General features: G+C 43.6%; 1 long non-coding RNA gene across 1 annotated transcript in view; it reads left to right on the forward strand.

The window, feature by feature from the left end:
* LOC135106456 (uncharacterized) overlaps positions 1-11,271 on the forward strand; it is a 96,261-nt gene extending 84,990 nt beyond the window's left edge. Inside the window, exon 4 of the long non-coding RNA XR_010271314.1 lies at positions 11,134-11,271. This is a non-coding gene — a long non-coding RNA (uncharacterized LOC135106456). The remainder of the gene's footprint in view (positions 1-11,133) is intronic.
* The last annotated feature ends 1,229 nt before the right edge of the window (positions 11,272-12,500 follow it).

The following is a 12,500-nucleotide window of genomic DNA, read 5'->3' on the forward strand; positions in this document are numbered from 1 at the left end:
GAAAAAAAGACTAAAAACACACCTGACGTTATTAAATATATAAAACTTAGATAAATATTAAAGAAAAAAAAAACTTGGGAGGAGGGAAGGAGGCCGAGGTGGAGATGGAAGAGGAGGAGGAGGAAGGGGAAGGGGATGGAGGCCGAGGTGGAGATGGAGGAAGAGGAGGAAGGCCGGACGATGTATTGGGAATAATGTGTCAAAAAATGTGATAATGGGCCATTAATAGGGGGCCAAGCGCACCAGACAGTGGGGCGTAAAAGAAGTTCTAGGCTTATAGATTGAAAATGACGGAAGAAAGGAGGAGGAGGAGGAGGAGGAGGATCGTGAGTAATAACAGCAGGAAGATGACGGAGCGTTGTGGTGGCGGTGGTGGTGGTAAAGGAGGTTTAACAGCGGCAGTAAAAGAGAAAGAGGAAGACCAGGACGATGACGAAGACTAGGAAGGGGGGACTAAGGCGAGGAAGTGGTGGTGGTGGTGGAGGTGGTGGCCGTGGCAGTTCATACATACGAGGAAATAAAAGAAGGCAGTAACTATTGGAAAGAGAAACATGAAGACGAAGATGATGAAGAAGAACAAGGAGAAAAACAAGAACAAAAAGAAAAACAAGAACAAGACGAACAAGGAAAAGGACAACAATAACAAGAAAAAGAACAAGAAGAACAAGGGCAACAACAACAACAAAAACAACAACAACAACAACAACAACAACAAGTAGAAGAAAGAAAAAAATAAAACGAAATGGAAAAACAAACAAGAAAAGAAAAAAAAAACTGGAAAAAAAAGAACCACAAATAACAGAAGTCACCACATGATAGGTAAGCTCTGGTCATCCTCATCACCACCAACCTTACAATCCCTGCTGTTCTTCCCCAATCAATACCACCCCATGCTCCTTCTCTCCCCTCCTGATCCCCTCACCCCATCACTGGCCTTCTGAACACCCAAGTACCTGGATACACCTTCAGATTATACCTCTGTAATAACCCAGGCCAGAAAGGAAATAGGGAGAGAGAGAGAGAAGGGGGTTAAGAATAGGGAAGTTACTGGAGGAAGATCTATAAAGAGGGAAAGTAGGAAAGCGAAGGTATGGAGAAAAGAGGGAAGGAGGAAGGACTGAGGAATGTTCGTCTTGGTAGCATTTGGCAAGGAGGAATTTGAGAGAGAGAGAGAGAGAGAGAGAGAGAGAGAGAGAGAGAGAGAGAGAGAGAGAGAGAGAGAGAGAGAGAGAGAGAGAGAGAGAGAGAGGGAGAACCCTTGTCCTACCACAACACAGAACCAAAGAAGAAAGAGAGGCGTGGGAAAAAAAAAAATGTGTGTGTGTGTGTGTGTGTGTGTGTGTGTGTGTGTGTGTTGGTTACAGTAGGAGGTGAGATGGAGAGGGAGGAAAGGAGGAAAGAAGAAAACTGAAGAAGGAAAGAAGGAAGGGAGAAAAGAAAGAAGGAAAGGGAGAGCAAAATGGGAAAAGAATTAAATCAGTCCACTCTCTCTCTCTCTCTCTCTCTCTCTCTCTCTGGAAAAATGTCATCACCAGCCCAAAGTTTGAGAATAACACAAGCCTTTTAGCCCAACATTATTGCCTTATCTCTGGGCGTCGAAGGAGAAAACGTCATTTTAAGCCACATTACTAGTTGACTATCTTACTCTCCCTCGCCCTCTCCCTCTCCCTCTCCCTCTCCCTCCCTCTCCCTCTCCCTCTCACCCTCCTTTCACTATCTTCCTCTCCTTCATCAGTTGACAAGACTAAATCCTGAAACCTCTTAAGCTGACCTCGGCACACAGAGAGAGAGAGAGAGAGAGAGAGAGAGAGAGAGAGAGAGAGAGAGAGAGAGAGAGAGAGAGAGAGAGAGAGAGAGACGTTGTCATTTATCCATGTTACTGTTAATTCCTGATTTTTCTTTTCTTTTCCTTTCTATTCTGTCTCATTCACTCGCTCCTTACATTTTTTTTTCATCATCATATCCATTACCATTATTATCATCATCACTAGATTGGTGGGGAGTTTTCTTCTTCCCTTATATCCTCGTAGAGTTTCCAATACCTCGCGGGCCATCACCGGGTTGCCTCGCTGTGGTTCTCCAAAGTCCACCTCATCGTTTTAGAATTATGCTGAATTTCCGGTTATGGTATATTATATATTTTTCATTTCTTTCCTGGGGTGGAGGGATGTTGGAGAAGGATGGAAGGTGGAAAGGGAGATGAAAATAGGATGTTTTCTGGGGGAATATGAAGGACGTGGTTATGTAAGGATGAGTATTATAGAAAAGAGGTACACGAATTCTAAACGAACTAAATGCAAGATGTCCTTTTCGCTTTTATATCTTGTGGGTTTTTTGGAATTGGATTTAAATGTTTTCCAGGAATGGAGGGATCTGGCTGTGGCATAAGGATGAATATTATTGGGCAGAAGTGCACGAAGAGTCCTTATTGGTGACGGTAATGCGAGATGTGTTTAAGTGGAAGAATAGGATGGGTAAAGGATGATTTCTGAGGAGCTGAAGGACGTATTTGTGTTGCAGGAAAGAATATAGAAGATAAGAGTCCTTTTCGGGGATATCACTATTATTGTTTATTTTTATTTTTTCTAAGAAGGAAGGATACGGGTAGGGCAAGGAACGCTATATTATATTCCAGGGACTGAGGGATCTGGTTATGCGGCAAGGACGAATATTAAAGGACACAAGAGTATGGAGAGTCCTTTTGGAGAACGTTAATGCGAAATAAACCTCGTGAGTTCGAAAGAAAAAAGACTGCCGAAGGGTCCTTAGTTTTTTTTTGGTTCCCCATCGATTCTAAATTTCCTTTCGCTTGTATCTGTCAGGGGTCGCCACAGCGGATCAACCTTCTCCAACACGCTTGGTCTTCTGTGCCCTCCTCAGTCACAGGCATTACAAGCCGATCTTCTTTCACAGCATTCTCAATACTTTCACTGTTATTTTACACATCTTTCCTTCATTATTAACCGCTCTGAGACATCTTTTCTTGTTCTGCAACCACTTCCAAGCGTTACACTGGCCAGAAATTGTAAAATCAATTCTTTTTAATTCCCTTCATTCTTGTAGATATTTATAAACATTTCACGCATTATCTCTAGGGCTGTAAATAGTTACATATCACAGAGAAATGGTTAAACTTTCTCTTAAATATTCCTCTCTTTCTCCTGCCGGATAGATCCATCTCCAGCATCCTGCTCCTCACATACACCTCGTCTATCCTCCTGACGTGCCCAGACCAGTTGTCACACTCATAACAAGCATGTCTTACTTCACTGCTTCCATAAACTTTCTCTTAGGTCGTCTTCTGCAGTATCATCTTCCCTACATACTCCTCACCGATTCTCTTAACCTGCCCAGACCACCTCAGTCTCGTCTCCCTCCATCCCCTCTTTTTAGGGACCATATTATGAAACGCTTCTGTTGCACTCTAGATGAAGTTACACGGGATTTTAAAGTTTTTTTTTTTTTATGATTCTAGTGATAGATTAACTAGATTTTACATTATCAATAGGAGAAGCACTCGTGAGAACCTGGCTAATCATTTCTATGGCCGCTGAAAATAGTCGGTGTGAGAAAGCAGAGCGTTTCTGAACGCGGCCTCTTAGTAGCAGAAGGAATTCAGTGGCAAGTAGAATGAAAACCTGACGGGAACTTTGGGGGGACGAGAGGCTTAAATTCCTGGGGTGAAGGTGCGAAGTGTCCTCTTAACACGCTGCATTTTCCATAAACACGAGGGACACCTAAAGTTTGGTGGATGCTGTGCTATTATGCTTCTTCGCCCCGACTTTGAGAGATGGGGAGGGTGCAGAGGAAGGGTGGTATAGAGGGAGGGAGCACAGGGAGTAGGGAAGAAGTGACGGAGGCATGGAAAAAGGAGAGATGGGAGTAGGTAAGACTTGAAGAATGGAGGGAAGTGAAGTGAAAGGGAGGGAAGGAGTTTAGAAGAGGGAAGAAGGGTTAGTGAGGTATGGAATGACCAAAGGAGGAAGAATTAGAGAGACCGAAGGAGTGTGGGAGTGAAGGATGAAGGAAGAATGATGAGGAAAGGGAAGAAAGAATAGGAGGAAGAATTGGAGGACCTGAAGGAGGATGTAGGAAGGAAGGTCACTGAGGGAGGGAATGAGAGGAAGAATTCAACGGAGTGTGGGGTGTGTGGGATGAAGGAAGGAAGACGGGGGAGGGAGGGAATGACTAGGAGGAAGAATTAAAGGCACTAAAGGAGTGTGGGAGTGTGGGATGGAGGAAGGAGGGTGAGGCAGGGAGGGTATGAAGGAGGGATCGTGCAGGAGGGGGTGGTGGTGGCAAGATTAGGGATTAGGGAGTGAATCGAGCCGCGAAATAAAGTGGATAAGGACCCCAGCCTTCCAATATCCCCTCCCCCTTCTCTTCCTCATCCTCCAGGAATATAAAAGGAAGACATAGAAGAAGGAGGAGAAGAATGACCGGAACTGGATGAGGCGGTGTAAGTAGATCATGAAGAAGAAGAAGCAGAAGAAGAAGAAGAAGAAGAAGAAGAAGAAGAAGAAGAAGAAGAAGAAGAAGAAGAAGAAGAAGAAGAAAAACTAAGAAGACTAAGAAGACGACTAAGAAGAAGACTAGGAAGAAGAAGAAGAAGAAGGAGAAGGAGAAGAAGAAGAAGAAAGAGAAGAAGGAGGAGAAAAGTTAAATTCGTGCATAGAACAACAGGAAAAAAAAGAGATGAGAAGAAAATAGAACATTGATACGTGAGGATAAAATGAAAGAAGGGAAGAAAAGAAGATTATGAGATGATGATGAAGATGAGAATGATGATAGAAGGGGAGGAGGAGAACGCTGAGAAATGACGGGAGAGAAAGGATGATGGGAAAGTTAAATGAAGGAAGAGAGAGGAAATAGGATACTGTAAGGATGAAAATGAGGGGAGAGAAAAAGAGAGAGAGAAAAAAGATGCTGTGAAACTTAAAATGAAGGAAGAGAGAAGAGGAGAGAAAAAGGATGCTGTGAATATGACAAAAGGGGAAGAGATACGTAGATGAAAATGAAAAGAAAGTGAGGGAATGGAGAGAAGAAAAATAACGTTATGATGATGAAAGTTGGAAAGGGAGACTGTAAAGAAAGGGGGAAACTATGAAGGAAAGACAATGAGGGTGACGTGAAGGAAAGAGAAGGTTATGAGTGACGTGAGGCTATGAAGGAGAAATGAGGGAGGGAGAAGGTTATATAAAATTACGAAGGAGAAAAGAAAGAGAAGGTCGGGATTAACATGAGGTTATGAAAGTAAAATGAGAAGAAAAAGGTGATTGACATGAAAGAAGTGATGCCGAGGGAAGGAAGATGATGAGTGAAATGAGTTTATGAAAGTGAAATGAAGGAGGGAGAAGGTGTTAAATGACACGAGAGAAGTGAAGTGAGAGGAAAATGTGATGGATGACATGAAAGAAGTGATGCCGAGGGAGAATGAAGATGATGAAAGACACGAGAGAAGTAATACTGAGGGAAAGAAGTGATGAGTGAAATGAGTTTATGAAAGTGAAATGGAGTGAGAAAGTGATAACTAATATGAGAGAAGTGAAATGAGTGAAAGTTATGATTGACATGAAAAGAGTGATGCTGAGAGAGAGAGAGAGAGAGAGAGAGAGAGAGAGAGAGAGAGAGAGAGAGAGAGAGAGAGAGAGAGAGAGAGAGAGAGAGAGAGAGATAGGGAAATGAGTGTGAGGGAATGCAATGACTGACATGAAAGAAGTGAAATGACAAACAAAACAGGTGATGTGAGGGAAGTGATGCTGGAGAGATGCGACTCAGCACTCAGCATTAGGTAGAATAAAGAGAAATATTACTTTGCCGAGCCTGAGAGTGCACGCTCAGCAGATTATGCTTTTAATTAACTACGTGAACACGGCGCTAATTGAACGCTGAGGGGAGGTGCCCTGCTCCACCTCCCCTTTCTCCCCTTCCCTCCTCCCTTCTCCACTCCTCTCCTCCTCCCCAACCCATTCTTCCTCCCATCCTCCACCTCTCTCTATCCTATCTCCATCCCTTCCCCTGCACTAGTCCTGTCCTCCCCCCTCTCTCTCTCTCTCTCTCTCTCTCTCTCTCTCTCTCTCTCTCTCTCTCTCTCTCTCTCTCTCTCTCTCTCTCTCTCTCTCTCTCTCTCTCTGCTTTCACTGCTTTCATTTCTCTCCTCTCCCTCTTCCCGTTTTTATCTCCCTCCATTTCCTTTCTCTCTTGTTTTCTCTTACTTTCACTTTCTCTCTCTCTTCATTTTTCATGTCCAGAAAAGTGAGAGGGAGAGAGGGAAAGGAGAGAAAAGAGGGAGAGAAGAGATAGGAGGGAACGAGTGACAAAGGATGGAATAGGAAATCGAATGAATGGCGCAAAAGAAAAGAACAAAGGAGAGGACATACGAACAAGTGAATAAGCAAACAGGGAAGAACACTGGAATGGAAAGGGAGAACGAGAATAGATGAAGAAGAAGGAAAATAAAATATAATAGAATAAAATGAAATAAAAAAAACAAACGAAACTAGAACAAAGAACAGGAGGTAGAGAACAAAGGGGAAAGCATCGAGGGAGAGAGAGAGAGAGAGAGAGAGAGAGAGAGAGAGAGAGAGAGAGAGAGAGAGAGAGAGAGAGAGAGAGAGAGAGAGAGAGAGAGAGAGAGAGAGAGAGAGAGAGAGAGCAGTGTGGGGGGGATATGTGTCTGCCTGGCTGGTCGTCATGGCAACGGTATGTACGTGTGTATGTAATGACTGGAATACAGCGGCGTGTAAAGCTAATGTGTGTGTGTGTGTGTGTGTGTGTGTGTGTGTGTGTGTGTGTGTGTGTGTGTGTGTGTGTGTGTGTGTGTGTGTGTGTATCAAATAAGGATCATTACTCCGTGAATACCTACATTTTTCTTTCCCTCTTTCTCTCTCTTCTCTCTTTCTCTCTCCTTCTTCTCACCCTTTCTTATTCTAATCTCCCTGTTTCGTTCTGTACGTTGGGAATTCCTCGTCCGTGGCACCACAGTACGTTTGTTCCGTCCGTGTGTACGCTTTCTGTTTTTCTGGTGTTTAGTTTTTGGGGTACATTTCAGCACTTGGCGGTTCGGGTCCGTTTCAAGAGAGCTCGGGTTCGGGTACACTTTTTCTTGTCACTCAGTTTTAGTGTTACGGCCTTGTGAGGACGATGTGGCCGATGCTGCTCTGTGGTACGTTTTGGAAGGGGGAGGGGGAGGGGTTTGAAGGATGTACTGTTCTGCGTGATGAGTTATTTGCAATGTTTTTTGTTGAGTAGGTTTCTGGGGAGAGATTTAGTGGTGGTGTTTGGAAAGGTGTCTTTGGTGTTTTACTGGTTGTTTGTATGAGGTGTGTATCTGATTTTTTTTTTTTTTTCGTTTCTTTATTGGTGGTGTTTTTTGTAAAGGAATGTTGGGTGGTGTACGGTTTAAGAATTGTTACTTCATTTTTTTTTTTTTTTCTTGACGGGGATGGGAGAGGAGGAGGTTGGTGTGTGGGAAGTGGATGTGGAGTGTATTTCCTTGCATTTTTTTTTCTTTGTGTTCTAAACCTATAAATTTTGCTACCAAATACATTGATAAGTTTTTGGTTTTCTTCATAAAAGTATTGCTAAGTAAATTTGGATTAGAAATGCGACTAGACTAGATAGAATTTAGTCTCCTTTTCTTTCCCTTTCTTACCAAACGAGAAAACACGTGTATGTTCCTAATTCATCTGGAGAAATAAACAAATAGTTTCTCCGTTAGAAAAAAAGTCGTAATATACTTTAACTTCAGAATAGGTCGAATTCACCTCTTCTTTATTCTTGATTCGAAACAAAAGAAACAATTACATCCATGCTTTACAAAATAACCCTCGTTTCTCAATCTACTTTTCATTTAGGATTACTCTCTACATTCCCTACAGCTCCTGGAATCCTCAGTCTACTGGCTCCGCGAGATTGAATCCACTCCCATAACAGACAAATCCCTTCCCCTCCTCGTCCCCCTGCACCATCCTAATCCCTACTTCTGAAAAAAAAAAGAAAAAAAAAACACGACCTATTCCTTCACTTCGACTCAAACATTTATCGTGCCCAAGGAGAACCTGCATTCGTAACACAGGTCAAAGGATCTCTCATTTGGATATCCTGACCTCTTACAGCTTCCATCACTTCTTCCTTCCTTTCCCTCTCCCTCCTCCTTCCACCTCCATCTCCACCGTTCCTCCTCATCTCATCCTCCTACACACTTTCGTTTCTCCTCCTCCTCCTCCTCCTCCTCCTCCTCGTTTTCCTCACTTATTCCCCCTCTTTCTCTCTCTTTCCGTCTCTCTCTCTCTCTGCCACTCGAGGTCATTACTGCCGCGTGTGGATATTTGGGGGTCCTGCAGCAGCCACCTGACCCGAGACGCCAAGATGAGGTCACGTCACTCACTCTCAGAAACTCTCCGTCGTGGAAATGCAGAGGAAGTGAAGTCATGGAGAGAGGTAGAGGGAGAGGGAGAGGGAGACGGAGTGTGCTGACGTCATGAGCGAGAGAGAGAGAGAGAGAGAGAGAGAGAGAGAGAGAGAGAGAGAGAGAGAGAGAGAGAGAGAGAGAGAGAGAGAGTAGACTGAGAATTGCATGGAATCGTTAAATAAATCAGTAATGCCTAGACACATACATAGGTTTTGATTCCTCCTCCTCCTCCTCCTCCTCCTCCTCCTCCTCCTCCTCCTCCTCCTCAGATCATAATGGTCCTCTAATTCTCTCTAGATCGTCCCGTGCCACAAGAAAACATCAATCATTCCGCAGGTGTGCCGCGCCCTCCGCCCACAGTTAATAAGTGTTTTTAATTAACCTGAGAAGCCACGAGTCAGGTGAGGGCTGGGGTGGGGCAGGTGTGGGCCAGGTGTAGGACACTGTGCGGCAAGTGTGTCCTAATGGTGTACCTTTTGCATTTATTTATTTTTTTAATATTTTGGTTGCAGTTAATTTAGTGTTGTAATTTTCTTTTTCCTTGTGTGTGCGTGTGTATATATGTTTTCTTTTTCTTGTTTTTATTATGGAGGTTTATGGTGGCTAGGGTTTTGCGTGCACACCTGTTTCTTTGCACACACACACACACACACACACACACACACACACACACACACACACACACACACACACACACACACACACACACACACACACACACACACACCACTCCTCTCTATCTATTACTTTTATTAGTCGTTTCCTCAGCACGTCTTTCCTTCCCTCCCTCTCGTTCTGCATCTTCTCCTTCTCCTTTCTCTCTCTTTCTCTCTGTTCCCTTCCTTCTCTTCCCTCTCACATAAATCTCCCTCCATCTTTATCTATGCCCGATGCTGCTTCCTTTCAGCACGCCGTTTCCCCACTCACTCTCCTTTTTGCCCTCTTCATTTATCACTCCTCCTCCTTCTCCTCCTCCTCCTCCTCCTCCTCCTCCTCCTCCTCCTCCTCCTCCTCCTCCTCCTCCTCCTCGAATAGTCTCACCTCTGTCAATGCCTTCCTTCCTCCTTCCTGTCCTCCTCGTACTTTATGCCTCCTCTTTCCCATCTTATCATCCTATTTTCGCCCACTCACTTCCCTCTCCCTCCCTCTCTTCTTCCCCTTTAAGTGAGTCCTTTGCGCGCTCTCTCTCTCTCTCTCTCTCTCTCTCTCTCTCTCTCTCTCTCTCTCTCTCTCTCTCTCTCTCTCTCTCTCTCTCTCATTAATTCCTGTTCTTCCTCCTCTCATGCGTTTTCTTTCGTTTATTTTAATTTCTCTTTAGTTATCCTTGTATTGTTTTTTCTATGTTTATTTGTATCGACTTTTTCTCTCTTCCATTTTCTCTGTCTCTCTACTTTTTTTTTCCTATGTTCTATTTCTTTTCTTTCATTTTTTCGTTATTTTTTGCCATTTTCCTTCTTGCGTGTGTTCCCACACCTCCTCCTCCTCCTCCTCCTCCTCCTTCTCCTCCTCCTCCTCTTTCTCCTTTTTCGTTATTATCAGCATGCATACATCATCATCATCATTACCATTATTATCTGTACCATCTTTCTCCTCTCCTCCCCTCCTTTCCCTTCAATTTCTCGCCTCCTCCTCCTCCTCCTCCTCCTCCTCCTCCTCCTCCTCTTCGGGTCACGTTGTGGGAAATGGGCTGCTTTTCACACACACACACACACACACACACACACACACACACACACACACACACACACACACACACACACACACACACAAGCTTGGATTTAACTTTCCTGATTTACATTTTGTCCAGGATTTAAAAAAAAAGTACTTAATATGTATATGTATTTATTGAGAGTAATTGGTGGCGTAGTTGTAGTGTATGTTAGTATTTTGTTTATTTCTGACGGGAGTTTGTTTGTGTGTGTGTGTGTGTGTGTGTGTGTGTGTGTGTGTGTGTGTGTGTGTGTGTGTGTGTGTGTGTGTGTGTGTGTGTGTGTGGTGGGGATTTTTTTTTTTTTTGGTGTTTTTGGTAATTGGAAATCGGTGTTTGTTTTGTGCTCTTTATTTTTTTCGTTGTTGTTTTTAGGTTAGCTATTTTTCTCCTAGATTATATATTCGTGCAATAAAGGAAAGGAAGGAAGGGAAGAAGGAAAGAAAGAAAAGGGAAGAGAAGAACTCGTTATAACATTCTTTTTGTCCTTTTGTCTCAGAACCTTACGATCTATGAAGAAAGGTAATTAGTCATCAAAGTCTTATTTATATGTTCACTTAAGTTATGCATTCATTAACTTTTATTCACTCGTTCATGTAGTCTTTCATTTGTCATGGAGAAACTTATGCTTCACTCCTTTACATTTATTATATTTTTGTCATCGAGTATCTCACACACTCTCTCACTCATAGACCAACTCATTCATTACACCCTCAGTTTTTCATGGACTGTCTTACATTCACTCTGTTATCATATTATTTCCATGCTTTATCTCATTCACTCATTCATTCACTCACACACACACACACACACACACACACACACACACACACACACACACACACACACACACACACACACACACACGCCAACTCATTCATTACGCCGTTAGATACTACCTCACACATTCACTCGTTCACTCGTTTACAGTTTTCATGAGGTAACGTTATAGATCTCATGCATAGACTCCCTCCTGTCATTCATTGAGTCATTCATTACATCTACATTGCAGGGCCGTGGGCGGGGTAGGAAAGGTCAGTCTCGTCAAGGCAAAGTCCAGCTATTGGCAGTCTGCGTGTCCAATAATTTGCCAATATTTCTCCGCCAGTCAGAGAAGAGAACACGAGTGACGTCACGGCCATGGTGAGATTCCATTGGTTATTATTGTTCTCCTTCGGTCTGGCTCAAGAAATCACTGCCACCGTCTGCAAGTTAGCGACGGACCGGTTGCAATTAAGTAGCAGCTGCATCAACACTCCCGGCGTTGCGTTGGATACCACCATTTACTCACACCACAGAGAGGACCAACCGCTGCTGGTGTCCTGGCTAATTACGGTTGCAAGGATGTGTCACAGGTCTCGGCCTTGGAGGAAGTACGCAATAGCCTTTCTGATGCGGTGGCCAGTCTGTTTCTCCTCCGTAGCCACTGCCGCGCGAAGACGACGAGCCTCATTCTGTGCCTGCTGCCGCTGCCTCCAGGACTAGGGCTGCCTGTCGCTGCTTCAAGAACGTCATTCGCAGCCTCTACGTCCTCACCCATCCCTGCAACCTCGTCATAGCCCACAGCTCTGTCTTTGCTCGTGCCAGCGCCTTGCAACACCGATACCATCGCTGTATTCTGGTGGCCGCCAGTTGTACCGTGGCCACTCTTGCCGTCCTTCCTCCTTGCCTCCCAAGAAACCCTCACTGCCCTCCACCACCTCTGTACGGCTGTGGCAGCTGTGTAGACTTTTATGTACCTCCTTTGAGTCAACCAGCACCTGTTATTGGTGATGGTGGCAGTCTTCATAGTAATGTAGCTTCTTGCTTTTCTTGTGGTAACAGTTGCCCTCCACCTCTGTATGGTTGTGGCAGTCTACACCTAACTTAACTTAGAGTTTATTTTATTAATGGCATACTGATTCGGAAATAGCTAATTGCTTTTTATTGACCAGACGAGGGGTATTTAAAATTTAAATGGACAACCTTTATTTATATGTAATCTTTATATTTTGTACATAAACTAACTATATATGTGTGTTTCTGTCTCGCGAAAAAATACATAGAAGTAACTGAATAAATATTATTGTCTGTCATATTTCTGTGTCTGTCTCTTTGTGTCTGTGTCTGTCCCGTGAAAATATGAAGTAATAGCTAAAGTAATCCTTTCACTGCCTGTTTCTGGTCTGCCTCTTTGTCTCTTAAAACATAAAAAATCTGTCACTGCCTCTTTGTGTCTATCTGTCTTTGTTTATTCATGTTTCTTTTTCTGTCTCGTAAGAACCATTGAAGTAACTGAAGAAATCTGTGTCATTGTGTCTGTCATCTCAGTGAGTCCGTTTGTCTCGCAAAGTTATGAAAAATAGCTAAAGAAATCTGTCATCGCTTCTGTCCGTCTCT

This window comes from Scylla paramamosain, chromosome 13, assembly GCF_035594125.1.
Source record: "Scylla paramamosain isolate STU-SP2022 chromosome 13, ASM3559412v1, whole genome shotgun sequence".
Classification (NCBI taxonomy): domain Eukaryota; kingdom Metazoa; phylum Arthropoda; class Malacostraca; order Decapoda; family Portunidae; genus Scylla; species Scylla paramamosain.